The following is a 16,889-nucleotide window of genomic DNA, read 5'->3' on the forward strand; positions in this document are numbered from 1 at the left end:
TCCCATGGACAAGAAGCAATCCCTGACAGTATTAATGATACTCTGCATCCTTACAGACAGGGGCCTAGCCTATCTGTCCTCTTGGAGGCTCCAGGCAGCAGCTGTACAAAATGGCTAAACACTGGAGAGAGCACCAGAAGTTTGTGATATGTTTTAGGAGAAATTGAGGAATCTGGGGGTAATAAGAACTTCATACATAGACCAACAGAGTTAATTGACCTCTATACTTCAGGGTTGTCAGAGAATTATCCACAACCCAAAACGCATTCATGGACTGGACCTGTGCTACCCCCTGAAAACATGCCTAGCATATGTGCAGCTTGGAGCTTTGTATTCAGGTAGGTTCCCCAATACCTGGAGCAGAGTGAGTCCCTGATTCTGTTGTCTCCCTGTGGGGTCTGTTCTAACATCACTGCTTAGTCTCATGGACATGGTATTAATGAAAAATCATTGGCTATTTTACAAAATGTAAAGAAGACAATATTTTACTAGTGTACTGTTTTAGGTAAATTTATTGGCACATCTGTGCAATAAGAACGGGCTACAGTACACAAGGTAGTTAACCTGACTTTGAACACTATATAAAGAGGGCCAAGAAGGTTCTACAATTGTGTCACTCACTCACTACATATCATCCATGCCTTGAAAACCCATATAACATTAAAAACACACACATGCATGTGCACACCCAAACACACAGACACACCAAACTGGAATACACATACCATAAAGTATTTATTAAAATAAAGCTCACTTCTTTTACATTATCTAGCATCTCTAGATTATCTCCTTTGATGACATACTTGAAGATGAAGTACCAAGTCCCATGTAGTGGGAATCTGAAGAAGCATAGAACATCAAAAAATATGTACCTACACATAACAATCAAGATATGCTGTGAGAAACACAGTTAGTTACTGATTTTTATATTTATTGACTTCTAAGGTATACATGAAAATGCTGTTTTGGATACATATGAATTATTTTATCACTGGTACATTCTTTTTAAACATTTTAACTTTAACATTGTTAAAATGTGTTAACAAAACAGGACAGAATGAAGTGTTTCTTCTATGTTATAACTTGTGTTCTGTAGGCTGACACATAAAAATCAAGACAAAAGGTTGCCTTGACTAATGACTGACATCCAAGCAGGCATATATAACAAATCACAATATCTGAAGGGAATTTTTAATACTTCTGTTGTCACATCACATGGGAACCTACACCCCTCTAAAGCCATGGGTAAATTAAATTGTTATTTAAGTTGTTTTAGACACTGTTTTTTACCATATCAACAGAAAAGGCGCTAATACACGTCCAAAATGTTTTATACCTGGTTGAGAAATTTTACGTAATTGAAGAGAGATATTATTATAATTTTAAGAAAGTAGGAGGATGATCATATCTTACAGCTTCAAAAGATTATGAACACATTGTTTCTCCTGAAAACTAATCTTCTGTAACAGAATGTCATAGATTCCCTTCACTGTCCTTTTAGACTAATGAGATTAATTATATACTGAACATTTTATTCTTGTATAGAGAATTTGTAAAGTGCAAAACGCTAGCACACTGCCTATAACTATGGATTTATCTACAGGATGACTTTTCTGATGTTGTTTGAGAATAATGCTGCATGCAATGATTTACCAATTGTTTATTGATAGGAATCCAGCCCAGTAAGTGTCATGTATTTGTGGATAACTTTTTTGTAAAAAGCCTTTTACTCATTAATTACATTGGTAGGGTTGCTCTCCAATGTGGTTATTTTCTTATTTATTGAAAAATTCCTGATAAACAAATATTGGGTGTATTGGAATTTGGTTAATACCCACTTCTCCCTGGCAACAGCTGCACAAGTTTACCAATCCGAACCAGCTGAGGATAGGCATTCTCAGTGTCTCAAATGCAGGAATCTTGTGCAATTTGGGGACTTATTTAACATAAGCAGCATTAGAACCAATACACATTTCTCTCATTTTGTCCACTTAAAAGGCCTTTTATCTCAGACATACATTGTACATTGTTGTAATAGTTATATCTATAAGGTATGATATACACTAACCACATCCAGTTCATCAGTTTTGACAATAGAGTTGGGACACTATTCTGGCATCTATCCTAGCTTAAAGAGTTTACAATTTTATGCCTGAATTTTGTTTTTATATTAATTTGGATTTCCATGTGAAAACCATCCTTGCAAATCTACATCATCTTACTTCAGTGTCTGCTCTACACTTTTCCACCTTATCCATTCCTATGGATATTTTTGTTCCCCTTTTAAAGAAGTAGTGTAGCATCCCAACTTGGGTCATCCTTCTTCTTGAGTTTCATGTGGTTCATGGATTGCATCTTGGGTTATTTGAGCTTAGGGACGAATATCCACTTATCATTGAGTGCATATGATGTGTTTCTTTTTCTGTGATTGAGCTACCTCTTTCAGGATGCTATTTTCTAGTTCATTCCATTTGCCTATGAATCTCATGAAATCATTGTTTTTAATAGCTGAGTAATACACCACTGTGTAGATGTACCTTATTTTCTGTTTCCATTCCTCTGTTCAAGTGCATCTGGGTTCTTTACAGCTTATGGCTCTTATAATTAAGGCTGCTATGAACATAGTGCAGCATGTGGTTTTGTTGTACGTTAGAGCACTTTTCGGTATATGCCCAGGAGAGGTATAGTTGGGTCCTCAGGTAGTACAATGTCTAATTTTCTGAGGAACCTACAGACTGATTTCCCAAGAGGTTATACCAGTTTGCAATCCTACCAACAATGGAGGAGTGTTTTTCTTTCTCCATATCCTTGCCAGTATCATCTGTCATCTGAATTCTTATTTTAACATAGATATTCTGACTGTTTTGTGGTGGAATCTCAGGGTTGTTTTGATTTGCATTTCAATCATGAATAAGGTTGATGAACATTTCTTTATGTTCTTCTTTGACATTCGATATTCCTCAGCTGTGAATTCATGTTGAGCTCTGTACCCCTTTTTTAATAGGGTTATTTGGCTCTCTGGAGTCTAACTTCTTGAGTTCCTTGTATATTTTGGATATTAGCCCTCAGTCTGCTACGTCAGATAGTAAAAGACCTTTTCCCAATCGGTTGCTTGATTACTTTGCTAATGACAGTGACCTTTAACTTACAGAATCATCACAGTTTTTTGAGGTGCCATTTGTCAGTTCTTGATCTTTGAGCATAAGCCATTGGTTTTCTGTACAGAAATTCTCCCCAGTGCCAATGTGTACAAAAGTCTTCTCCACTTTTCTTCTATTAGTTTGAGTGTATCTGGTTTGATGTGAAGGTCCTTGATCCTTTTGAATTTAAGCTTTGTACAGGGTGATATGAATAGATGGATTTGTATTCTTCTACATGGTGACCTCCAGATGAACCACCATCATTGGTTGAAAATGCTAACTTTTCTCCATTGGATGGTTTTTGCTCCTTTGGCAGAGATCAAGAGACCATAGGTGTGTTGCTTCATTCTGGGTCTTCAATTCTATTCTGCCAATTTATCTGCCTGTCTCTGTACCAATACCATACAGGTTCTATCACTATTGCTCTGTAACACTTCCTGAGGTCAGGAATGGTGATTTCCCAAGAATTTCTTTTATTATTGAGAATTATTTTAGCTATCCTGGTTTTTTTTTTTTTTGTTATTCCAAATGTATTTGCAAATTGTTCCATCTATCTCTATCTAAATTTGAGTGGGAATTTTGTTCAGGATTGCATTTAATCGGTAGATTGCTTTTTTCAAAATGTCTATCTTTATTATTTCAATCCTGCCAATGGTCGGCATGAGAGGTCTTTCCATCTTCTGAGATCTTCTTCCATTTCTTTCTTCAGAGACTGAAGTTCTTGTCATGCGAATCTTTCACTTGCTTGCTTAAAGTCACAACGAGGTGTTTTATATTATTTGAGACTATTATGTAGGGTGTAATTTTCGTAATTTCTTTCTCAGTATGTTTATCCTTTGAGTAGAGGAAGGCTGCTGATTTGTTTGAGTTAATTTTATACCCAGCCACATTGCTTAATTTTCTTATCAGGCTTAGTAGTTCTCTGGTGGAACTTTTGAAGTCACTTAAGTGTACTATCATATTATCTGAAAATAGTGATATTTTAACACCTTCCTTTCCAATTTGTATTCATTTGAAGTCCTTTTGTTTTCTGACTTCACTGGCTATGACTTTGAGAACTATATTGAAGAAGTAGGGAGAGATTGGACAGCTTTGTATAGCCCCTGGGTTTAGTGTGATCACTTGGTTTTTCCTTTGAGTTTGTTTCTATAGCGGATTATGTTCATGGATTTCCATATGTTGAACCATTGCTGCATCCCTGGGATGAAGCCTACTTGATCATCGTGGATGATGGTTTTGATGTGTTCTTGGATTAGGTTTGCAAGAATTGTATTGAGTACTTTTGAGTCAATATTCATAAGGGAAATTGGTCTGAAGTTCTCTTTCTTTGTTGGGTCTTTGTGTGGTTTCAGTACAACAGTAATTGTGACTTCATAGAAGTAATTTGGTTGTTCTCGTCTGTTTCCATTTTGTGAAATAGTTTGGACAGTATTGTCCATTTCCTCCTAATTTTCAAGTTTTTTTGAATTTAGGTTTTTGTAGTAGGATGTGATGACCTTTTTGCATTTTCACAGATTCTGTTCTTATGATTCCCGTTTCACTTCTGATTTTCAAAATTGCACATGCTCTCTGTACCATCTGGTTATTGTGGCTAAGGGTTTATCTATCCTGTTGGGGGGATTGCCAGACCCACATAACTGAGGACACTCCTGAGAAATTGTTGGAGACTACTCTCTGCCCACATCGCCAAACCAAGAGGAAAATGCCTAGTGCCACCAGTGCCCCCTTCACCCAGTGATCTAGGAGCAATCAGGGGTAGGACACTTCAGGTTATTGCTCTTGCTGAGACCTGAAAGCCAGATACCAGGACTGCCTACACTCCTCAATGCAGAGGTAAGACAAACTTTTCTACAAGTGACTTGCCTGGTTTACTAAGCACAGAGAAAGGCAGAAGTGCTCTGGAACAGGACACTCTGGTTTCTCGATGTGTCTGGAAATGCTCTGATCGCATTCAACTGCTCCCTGCTCCCAATCCTTTGGAGGATAGAGCTGAACACCTGAAGTGCAGACAATCTTGAGACCGCAAGACAGATTGCCAATTCTGCCCACCTCTACAATATTTCTGGCCCTTGAGGAAACTGCATAATGCCTCTGGACATCGGAATATAGGAGCAGCCAGGTGTGTGAACCCACAGTCCATGTCTGCATCTGGAACTGAATGGAACTGGTCAAACAGCTCCACACACACAAAACACGAGAGGGGTTGTGACTAAGCTGGACCCTCAGAATTGTGGACACTCCTAAGAAATCAGAGGAGACTACCCTCTGCCGAAATATCTGACATCAGAGGAAAATGCTTAGTGCCATCTCTGCACCAGCACCCAGGGAATTAGGAGAGTCATGGTCAGGACATATCCGGTTCCTGTCCTCTCAGGGGATTGATAGCCAACCACTACAGATGCATCTAAGGAGAACACAATAAAGAACCTTCAAACTACCTGTCACTATTGTTCATGTTTGAAAGGCATAGCCAGAGTTGCTAATAAGCTTGTACAACTCATTTGGGCCCCAGGACAGTAGTAGCTCCTCTACTGGGGGAATCACAGAGCGAATGACTCACACATCTGAGTCCTCCAAGCTCTGCAGTTCCATCATGAGTACAGACAGAGCCCCAGTCCATGACGTTGGTATTTAATAGAATGTTCCAGTCTCCCAGAGCACTTGTTACCCTTTTCCATGGCACAGTGTCCAATCTTTGCACATTCAATTATACATGCACTGTATAAAATAAAAGACATCACTGCTCCTAGGCATGTTGGATTAGAGAGTTTATTATACACAAAAGAGAGAACACAGATAGATCTTTGGGTTTCTGGGACAGCCAAGAAAAGCATGACCTTGAAACTTGTGGAGAGTGGAAGGAGGGGAGAAGCAAGTGCCAGACAAAGAGGTCAGAATAATAATTATAAATGAAAAAGCCCAGTTATCAAATGGTTGGAAGTGTAAGTGAGAGAATGCCATCCCTACTCTTGGGCTAGAGGATGAGGTATGCTAGCAATATGCTGTGACAGTTAGGGATTGAGTTCCAATGAGAAAATCCGAAGGCCAGATTTGCTTTGTTTTGATCAATAGCTCCCTCCTCCCTAGCCACTATTCCCAGGCTTTCAGACTTAACACCAGGAAGAAAGGAAAAGAAGACATGATTTAATTTTACTCTTAAATGTTTTTTTTTTAAATCTTAAAACACACTGTATGGTCCAATATTTTTCACGGAGTAAAATATGGTCTAGAGCACACGAAGTATTGTAACTTTTCTCTTATTTTCTTTATTTTCAAAGAGGAATAATAATTTTTCTGTTAGGCACAGCCACACCAGTTAGTCTAGATCTCTTTTTGAACTAGGGAAAACACAGAAATTTGGTTTCTATATATCAGTTCAGTTCATCATTCAGGATCATCATTGGCCTGCTCTGTAGAATGCCCCAAGCTGGCCGGTATAGAAATTTACTGATTTTCTAAAATGGATTTCTTGCCTACTCATGCCAACAACTACCAAAGCAGAAAGGCTTTACCTTCCTTCTTCCTCCTCTTTTTCTGGGCTGTGATTATACCTGCTTGAACGTTGGTCAGTGAATTAAATTGTTACACAGCTTCCTCCTAATTCATACTCCCGTCAATCCTAATATAGGGAGGTAGAGCAACAGTCATTCACATGGTCTTTTTCTCCTTAGTGAGCAGACAGAGCCCAGCCTGAAAGGAATTGCATGACAGTTCTCTGACCACTGGTCAGCAGAGGCAGGATTAGGTGTTCAAATAAATCGTGATTATGATCTTAGGAAAGCCTGAGCTGATACCTTAAATCCTATTTTTATTGGGAAGACACACTGTAATGATTATACCAAGAATCTCCTCTTTCAAGTTTGTAAGTTTGTGTACACAATTCTTATCACATATTCTCTGTCTTGTAATACTGATCAAGGAATCCTGAATCAGTGATTGGGCAGAATCAGAGACCAGGATGGGAATTCCACTGGGAAGAGGAAGGAGAGGTGGGGAGCAGATGTGCTGTGTGGACAAATGAAACTGACCCATGAAAAAATGGTCAGAAGAGTCAAGTCAATAATTTTAAATAAGTACCACAGGATAGGGTTTGGAGGTAGCCAGGTCAGCATAGAAGGTCAGCGTAGGTCCTTTGATTGCTGAGCAATCGAGGAGCACTTTTAAGTAAATCTAAGTTTTGTTGTGCAGGGAATGGGAACAACAAAAGGTAAAGAAATAACTCTGCCAGATTAATACACTGTTTACATTTATGTTACAATTAATTCATGATCATATGTATGTATGTATGTCTCTAGAGAAAACCTGTGCTTGTGAACATGATTGAGTGGGTTTTCATGTGTTTGCACATGTCTGCTCCCACAGAGGACATACAATCACAGGAGAAGCATGGGACTGGAATTACAGCAAAACCAATTTGTAGGGATGGAACATTAATCTTTGGCAACAACATAAATTATTCTTAGCTCTAACTTAGCCGACTAGCCATTTTGTAATTTAAAATTATTTTTATCCTTCTTAATGAACGTGTGCTACATCAGTTGTCCCATTTATTCCTAGGACCATCATGTCCCAAAACTTTTCCCATCAATTTCTGATTACTTTTAACTATGTGTGAAAAAGTATGTTAACATACATGAATAAAGCATGATGAGTCCATTTCAGGTGATGTGTGCATATGGATTCAGGACTGAACAAACTGCATTGATTGCATTGAATGGCTACAGAGGGAAGTCAAGTTTTTCTGAGTCTAATTGTCCTACCTACACGAGAGTTGTACTCTTTATTGAGCAGCAATTTATTTATTTATTGAGTGGTTCAAAAAAAATTCTCTGTGTAGCTCATGCCATGCAGATAACAATCCCAGCCTTTTATTTTACATATCAAGCCAGTCATTTACTCAAAGTTTCCTTGTGATTACCTTTAGAATGAGCATCCCATGACCCCAGGCCCTTAATTTTTTAGTAGACAACAAGGATATATTTTCTGTTAATATTGCAAAAGTACTTAACAGAGATCTGTCTCTGTTAAGCAGAGGTGTTAAGAGAGCTTGGTGGCAATGTCCTGAAATTACCATTTCAAAAATTATTGGTCCTGGCCTTATAATGCTGTGTCCTACAAGTGAACCTGAAAATATTCCATGTTAATTACTGTCTTCTCACACTAACTTCAATCTTTTGAATTAATAATGCAAGGTATATTCTCTCTCTCTCTCTCTCTATATATATATATATATACATATATATACATATATATAATATCTCTACATCTATCTACCTATTTATTTATCTATCTTTCTGTAATTAAGGTCTAACTTTATTCAGTCAGTAGGATGATTGCAAACTTAGATTGTGGCCAGGCGAAGGGGGTCTTTCACTGGGAATTTAAAAGAGATATTTCTAACAACCAGGAAGGTAAATTACTTTGTAAACTTATCTTTAATCATTTTTTACAGTCCAGTCCTTATCTCCCTCCTTTCTGCCCTCCAACAGTTCCTCATCTCATTCCTCCTACCCTGTCTCCAAAAGGATGTCCCCAAACAGATACAAACACAATATCCCACAAGCTTTTTCCCACTCCCATGGATATCAAGGCTCTCAAGGGTTAGGTGTGTATTCTTTCACAGAGTCCAGACCATACAGTCTTTGGTGTACTTATGTTGGGAGTCCCAGGTCAACCAGTAGTCACAACTAAGGAATGATGAATGACTGAGAAACACCTAAAGAAATGTTCAACATCTTTAGTCATAAGGGAAATGCACATCAAAAGAACCCTGAGATTCCACCCCACACCAGTGAGAATGGCTAAGATATAAAACTCAGGTGACAGCAGATGCTGGTGAGGATGTGGAGAAAGAGAAACATTCCTCCATTGTTGGTGGGATTACAGACTGGTACAACCATTCAGGAAATGAGTCTGGAGGTGCCTCAGAAAAGAGGACATTGTACTACCTGAAGATCCACCTATACCTCTCTTGGGCATATACCCAAAAGATGCTCCAACATATAACAAAGACATATGGTCCACTATGTTCATAGAAGCCTTATTTATAATAGCCAGAAGCTGGAAAGAACCCAGATGTCCTTCAACAAAGGAATGGATACAGGAAATGTGGTACATCTACACAATGGAATACTACTCTGCTATCAAAAACAATGACTCTATGAAATTCATAAGCAAATGGATGGCACTGAAAAATATCATCCTGAGTGAGGTAATCCAATCACAGAAAAACACAAATGTATGCATTCATTGAAAAGTGTATATTAGCTCAAATGCTCTAATTAACCTAGATGCACAGAACACATGAAACTCAAGAAGTATGACCAAAATGCGACTGCTTCAGTCCATTTTTAAAAGGGGAACAAGAATAACCTAGGGAGGGAATAGGAAGGCATAGTTTAGAACAGAGGCTGAAGGAACGCCCATTCAGATCCTGACCAACATGTATCCCATATGTATACAGCCACCAAACTTGATAAGATGGATGAAGCAAAGAAGTGCAGGCTGACAGGTACCGGATATAGATCTCTCCTGAGAGATATAGCAAGAATATGGCAAATACATAGACGAATGCCAGCTTCAAACCACTGAACTGAAAACGGGATCCCTGTTGAAGGAATCAGAGTAAGAACTGAAAGAGTGGAATTGCAAAGACGAGGGACACCAGGGCAGACAGGACACAGAAGTTGGGCTGATGGACATTAGGAGGCATCCCTAAATTTGCTCCATCTGGTGAAATACTAGCCTCTAAAGCAAGATGCTTAGTGAGGGGCTGAAACCTTGCTCTACACAGAGGGCACAGATGCCCAGAGGGTACAACATCTTTTGATGAATCCCTGGGCCTTTCTGTCTGAGAAAGTGTGCACAGCTTCATAAAGTGTACCTCTTGTGCAGAATGCTCCTTTGCCAATAGGTACTCCACTGAGTCAGGCTGTAAATAGCTCAGATAATAAAGAACTTACATTGTGTTGTTTTGTACATGCTTGGCCAAGTGGGTGGAGTTGTTAGGTGTGTACCATTGGAGAAGGTATATCACTGTGGTTGTGGTCATTATGATCCCTTTCCTAGCTGCCTGGAAGCCAGTATTCTGCTAGCAGCCTTCAGATAATGATGTAAAACTCTGAGATCCTCATGTACTATGCCTACCAGGATGCTGCCATGTTCCTCTCTTGATGATAGTGGGCTGAAACTCTGAACCTGTAAGCCAATCCCATCTATATGATGTCCTTTGTTAGATTTGATTTTTTCACCGTGTTTATTATGAGATTTGCCTTGTTCACAGTATCTATTATAAACAGTTAAACCTTGGAAGGTAACATGCAAGCATGAAGGTTTGAGCTGACCCCTAGCCACACTCAGAACACTATGACTCCAGACAGACATCTCAAACTGCAAATTGATTTAGGTTAGCTTGTACACAGATGAACAACCATTTGTGTAGTAAAGGCTGTTTAGATTTAGAAGTTGTGAGAAATTTTTATATTGCTTTCCTATAAATGGTACTGAGAGAGAGCAAATTGTATGTAGTGTTGCACAGTTTCTCTGCCTGCCCACTAACCTGATTGCTGTGACCCTACCAAGGGACCCCAACACACTAGAGGATGACAGATGTGAGGAGGTAGGGGGCATCTCCAGAAGGAATTATAGGATGGGGACATGATTGTCTAGGACGTGCCAGAGATCTGGTTGGGGGATGCTCCATGGAATGTATTAGTGTGATGGTAGCTGAGACTCACTCCAAGGAGCGTGTGAGATGGAGCCTGAAGTGACCACCTTCTGTAACCTGACAGGACTCCCAGTGAAGGAATCATCATACTAACCCATCTACAAAACCTTCTTGCCTACAGGAGATGCAGGGACAAAGAAGGAGTAGGGTCTGAGGGAATGGGCTACCAATGACTGGTCCAACTTCAGAGCCATCTCATGGATAACAACCAATCCCTGACAGCATTAATGATACTCTGCATCCTTACAGACAGGGGGTTAGCATATCTGTCCTCTTGGAGGACCCAGGTAGTAGCTTTCCAAAATGGGCAAACACTGGAGGGAGCTCCTGGAACTGGTGGAATATTTTCCAGGAGGAATTGAGGAATCTGGAAGGAATAAGAATTTCACAGGTAGAACAACAGAGTTCATTGACCTCAGTACTTAAAAAATCCCAGAGAATTATCCAAAAACCAAAGAGGATTCATGGCCTGGACCTGTGCCCACACCCGAAAACATGTATACCCCATGAGCAGCTTGAAGGTTGTTATTTATATGTGTTCCCAAACAACTGAAAGAGAGATGGTCCCTCAGCCCGTTGGCTGCTTGTCCTATCTGTTCTCTTAACTTCGCTGCCTATTCTCGTGCACATGGCAATATTGAAAAAACACTTGTTATTTTACAATATGTACAGAAGACAATTTTTGACTATGATATTTTAGCTAATTTTATTTGCATATCTTTGCAATAGGAAATTTCTACAGTATGTAATTATCACAACATAAGTTCGAACACTGTATAAAGAGGATCTAAAATTTTGTCTCCCAATCTCAACATCTTACATACCTTAATAACCCATATCACAGTAAACACACACACACACACACACACTACATATCTTAGTAAAATACATCTCATTTCTTTTACGTTATCTAGCATCTTTAGATAATCTCCTTTGATGACATCCTTGAAGTGGAAGTACCAAATGGGACCTATTTGGTACCTGAAGAACCACAGAACTTTAAAAAATATGTACATATCCACAACAATCAATGGTATGGATGTTCAAATGTAGGATAGACACACACACACACACATACACACACACACATTCACACACACACACACACACACACACACAAACCACCCACCATAAGCACACACAGATCTGTATTTAATATGCATAAATCATCTCATTCCCTGGGCCACTCCCAAACTTACACATTGCTAACGACCCTCCCTGTGACAGTTCTGATTGATAGCTTAGTAAAATCTTTATCACATCTTTGCTACTCACAACCGACTTGGGGCGACACCGCTGAGGCTCCTGTTCCATGCCACTTACATGGATGGTACTCTGTCTTTCTCAGCTCTCAAGCCTGCATCCAATTCCTTTCCTGGTCTGGTGATCCTCTTTGCTCTTGAATCCAAAAGTGATTCCTCTGTCTCTGCCTAGACATTGGTCTCTTGTAATTTTACCAATAAGAACGTGCTGGGGATAGGGAGTCTCAGGTCTCAAATGCAGGATTCTCATGTAATTTGGGAACCAATTTAGCATTAGAGGACACTAGAACCAATCCACACCAATTGGGAAGAAGCAACAAAGAAACAATCCCCAGCCCCAAAAATACCCCCTGCCTTTTTCATCACCCTCCAATTCATCATCTGGTTAAACTAAGTTCACATTCCCAGGCAGACAGGAGTTGTGGACTTCCCATTGGTGGCCACCTTCCTTTACTCATCTTTTTGTTTTTGAAAACATAATTACGGTCTCTAATAATGCCCTGGCTGTTTATCTTGTGCTCCTCAAAACACAACACTTGTACTCTAACACCAAAGATCAAACGAATATCATTGACTAAACTGTAACACCCACATCCTAAAACAGTTGACACTTTAATCTATACAAGCATCTACCCTTAAATTCTGGACAGTGGGAAAATGTAACTGAAATTGGCCCAGATGTGTTTCCTCTTTATTTCTTAATTGATTGTTCAATTTTTTTTCATTCCAGTGTTATCCCCCTCCCGGTCTACCCTCACTGTTCCACATTCCACACCTCTTCCCTACAACACCCACGAGGATGTCCGTATCCCACCATCCCACATTGTGTCGCCGTAAGTCTCCTGAAGATATGTGTATTTTCTCTGAATGGGTCCAGACCTAAATGTCCTCTATTGTATGTGTTGGGGGCTCCTATGCTCATGTACATGCTGCCTGGCTGGTTGAGATGGGACCCTTCTGGTCTCCATCTGCTCCCAGAGCTGGAGCTGTCTTATTGCTCTCTAGACCAAAAACCTTCCCACAGAGAGATGTTCTCTTAGGAGTGCTCTCATTGCGAATCACACAGGTTGGAACACACATTTGCTGCACAGTTGTTAAAGGAGAGACAAACTGGGAACATTCCTGGCAATGGAATTGTGGGGAGACATGGGAGAGGAAACACCTGGTCTCTATCAGAGCCCAGAGCTAAGGGTGTGTCATAGCCCTCCAGACCCAAAACAAGGCTAGAGAGAACTGGTCTCCCAGGAGCATTCCATTCCTAAGATCAGAGGTATATGAGATTCCAGGAGGAACAAGCTAAAGTCAGAAAAAACAAGACCAATTAACATTAGCAATAACTGGATGGCAATAGGCAAGCCCACAAGCGAAGCATCAGAAACCAACAGTAATTGTCATCATCATGACACAGTACCATGGGGTGATGAGAAGAAGGTATATCCTTCTGTTTTAGGATAGAATGTAATATAAATAAATATCTGTTAAGTCCATTTGGATCATGATTTCTCTTAGTCTGTCTATGTCTCTGTTTAATTTCTGTTTCAATGATCTGTCCATTGATGAGAGTGCAGTGTTGAAATCTCCTATTATTATTGCGTGAGGAGCAATGTGTGCTTTGAGCTTTAGTAAGGCTTCTTTTATGTATGTAGTTACCCTTGTATTTGGAGCATAGATATTTAGGACTGAGAGTTCATCTTGGTGGATTTTTCCTCAGATGAATGAATATGAAGTGTCCTTCTTTATCTTTTTGATGACTTTTAATTGAAAATCGATTATATTCGATATTAGAATGGCTACTCCAGCTTGCTTCTTCAGACCATTTGCTTGGAACGTTGTTTTCCAGCCTTTCATTCTGAGGTAGTGTCTGTCTTTTTCTCTGAGGTGTGTTACCTGTAGGCAGCAGAATGCAGGGTCCTCATTGCGTACCCAGTTTCTTAATCTATGTCTTTTATTGGGAAGTGGAGACCATTGACGTTGAGAGATATTAAGGAATAGTGATTATTGCTTCCTGTTGTATTCATATTTGGCTGTGAGATTATGTTTGTGTGCTTTTCTTCTCTTTGTTTTGTTGCCAAGACTATTAGTTTCTTGCTTTTTCTAGGGTGTAGCTTGCCTCCTTCATGTTGGGCTTTAGCATTTATTATCCTTTGTAGTGCTGTATTTGTGTCCTTTTTTATTGCTTCTATTTCAACTTTTAACTCCTTCACCTGTTTGATTATGTTTTCCTGGAATTCTTTCAGGACCCAGCTATACCTCTCTTGGGCACATACCCAAAAGATGCTCGAACATATAACAAACACATGCTCCACTATGTTCATAGCAGCCTCATTTATAATAGCCAGAAGCTGGATAGAATCCAGATTCCCTTGAAGAGAGGAAGGGATACAGAAAATGTGGTCCATCTACAGAATAGAATAATACTCAGCTATCAAAAACAATGACTTTATAAGATTCATAGGCAAATGGATGAAACTGGAAAATATCACCCTGAGTGAGGTAACCCAATCACAGAAAAACACACTTGGTATGCTCTCATTGATAAGTGGTTATTAGCCCAAATTCTTGAACTACTATAGATGCACAGGAAACATGAAACTCAAGAAGGATGACCAAAATGCGGATGCTTCAGTCCTTCTTTAAAAGGGACAGGATAAGGAGGCAAAGTTTAGAACAAAAGCTGAAGTAAAGCCCATTCAGAGTCTGCCCCACATGTGGCCCATGCATATACAGCCACCAAACTAGATAAGATGGATGAAGCTAAAAGTGCAGGCTGACAGGAAACAGATGTAGACATCTCCTGAGAGACACAGCTAGAATATGGCAAATACATAGGCGAATGCCAGTAGCAAAGCACTGAACTCAGAACAGGACCCGTGATGAAGGAATCAGAGAAAGGACTGAAAGAGCTGAAGGGGCTTGAGACCCCATATGAACAACAATGCCAACCAATCAGAGCTACCAGGGACTAAGCCACTACCCAAAGACTATACATGGACTGACCCTGGGCTCCAACTGCACAGATAGCAATGAAAAGCCTAGTAAGGACACGAGTGGAAGGGGAAGCCCATGGTCCTGCCATAGCTGGATCCCCAGTGAACGGGATTCTTGGGGAGGTGCGTGGTAATATGGGGAATTGGGAGGGGAACAACCATATAGAAAGGGAGGGACAGAGGCTAGGGGGATGTTGGCATGGAGACCGGGAAAGGGAACAGCATTTGAAATGTAAATAAGAAATACCCAATTTAGTACAGATTGAGAAAAAATGTAACATTTGTCAGATGTGTTCAAAATTGCCCTTAATCACTGTGCTCAAGAGGAAGTGGTGGGCAGATCTACGTGAGTTCTGGACAATCAGGACTGCACAGAGAGACCCTGTCTAAACACCCCCATCCATTAAAATCAAAGAAATTCAAGAAATCAAGCCTTCACTTTGCCAATCCTGTCCTACTGGAAACAAAACGCAAAGCAACACCTGTGTGCATGTCCTGGATCGTGAGATGTAAGTTCCACACCTGGCCTCTCCAAGGGCTACAGAGCCCCTTCCACTCATGTGCATTCACACTCAGGAAGGATCAAAATCAAGAGACTCTGCTCTAATTACCGCATGGACAACAGAACCAGAGTCTGACCCACAGTGCATCTTAGTACCAGCAGATCACAGTTGGGTATGTCACCAGACTTGCTACTCTTGCCCTGGCAATGGAGATTCCCCACAGTCATCAAGGAATGTCTTGTGGTCTTCCTCACAGTTTGCTACAGACACATCTGAGGAGAATACTATAAAGAACTCTAAAGACACCTTTCTCTACTATCTCTGAATGATAGGCTTGCCAGAGTCACTCATTAGAATGGAAAGCTCATTTGTGCGTCATATGAGAAGCAGCTCCTCTACTGGGGGATGACAGAGCAAATGACTCAAACAGCTGAGGCCTTCAAGCTCTGCAGTTCCATATTAGGTACAGACAAAGCCCTAGGCTTGGAAGTTTGAATTTAATAGAATGTCCCAGTCTCCAAGAGCACTCATTCATCTTGCGAAGGCAGTGGCCCTTCTTTGCATATTCAGTTATACATACAATGTATAAAGTAAAGGACATCCCTGCTCCTATGCATAGTGGGGTAGAAAGTTTATTATACACAAAAGAGAGAACACAGAGAGATGTAGGCTTATCTGTGACAGCCAACAGTAGACATGACCTTGAAACTTGTTGAGACAGGAAGCAGGGAAGAAGCAAGAGCCACACCAAGGACGGGGTCAGAATGATAATGAGAAATGAGAAAGATCAGAAACTGAATGGTTGGATTCCATAAGGAATTGCAGCTGGGAGAACGGCATCCTTATTCTTGGGCTAGAGGAGGAGGTATGCCAACAATATTCTGTCATAGATTAGGACTGAGTTCTGGTGAGAGAATCAGAAGGCCAGCTTTGCTTTGATGTGATAAACAGGGCCCCCCAGCCATTTGTCCCATGGATTCATACTTACCACTATGGGAAAGGAGAGGAAATGGATTAATTATATTCTCAAATACTATTTGTCAAATTCAAAACATGCTGGATGATCCGATATTTTTCAAGGACTGAAGTGTGTACTAGAGCGCACCAAGCATTATACTTTTTCTCTTACATTGTGTATTTTCAAACAGGAATAATAACTTTCCTGGTTAGGAACAGCCACACTTTGTCTAGATCTTCTTTTTTCCAAACTAGTGGAAATACAGAAATTTGGTTTATACATATAAGTTCAGCTCCTTTTTGCTCTGATCTGG

This window comes from Rattus norvegicus, chromosome 3 (genome assembly GCF_021556685.1).
Source record: "Rattus norvegicus strain SHRSP/BbbUtx chromosome 3, alternate assembly SHRSP_T2T, whole genome shotgun sequence".
Taxonomy (NCBI): domain Eukaryota; kingdom Metazoa; phylum Chordata; class Mammalia; order Rodentia; family Muridae; genus Rattus; species Rattus norvegicus.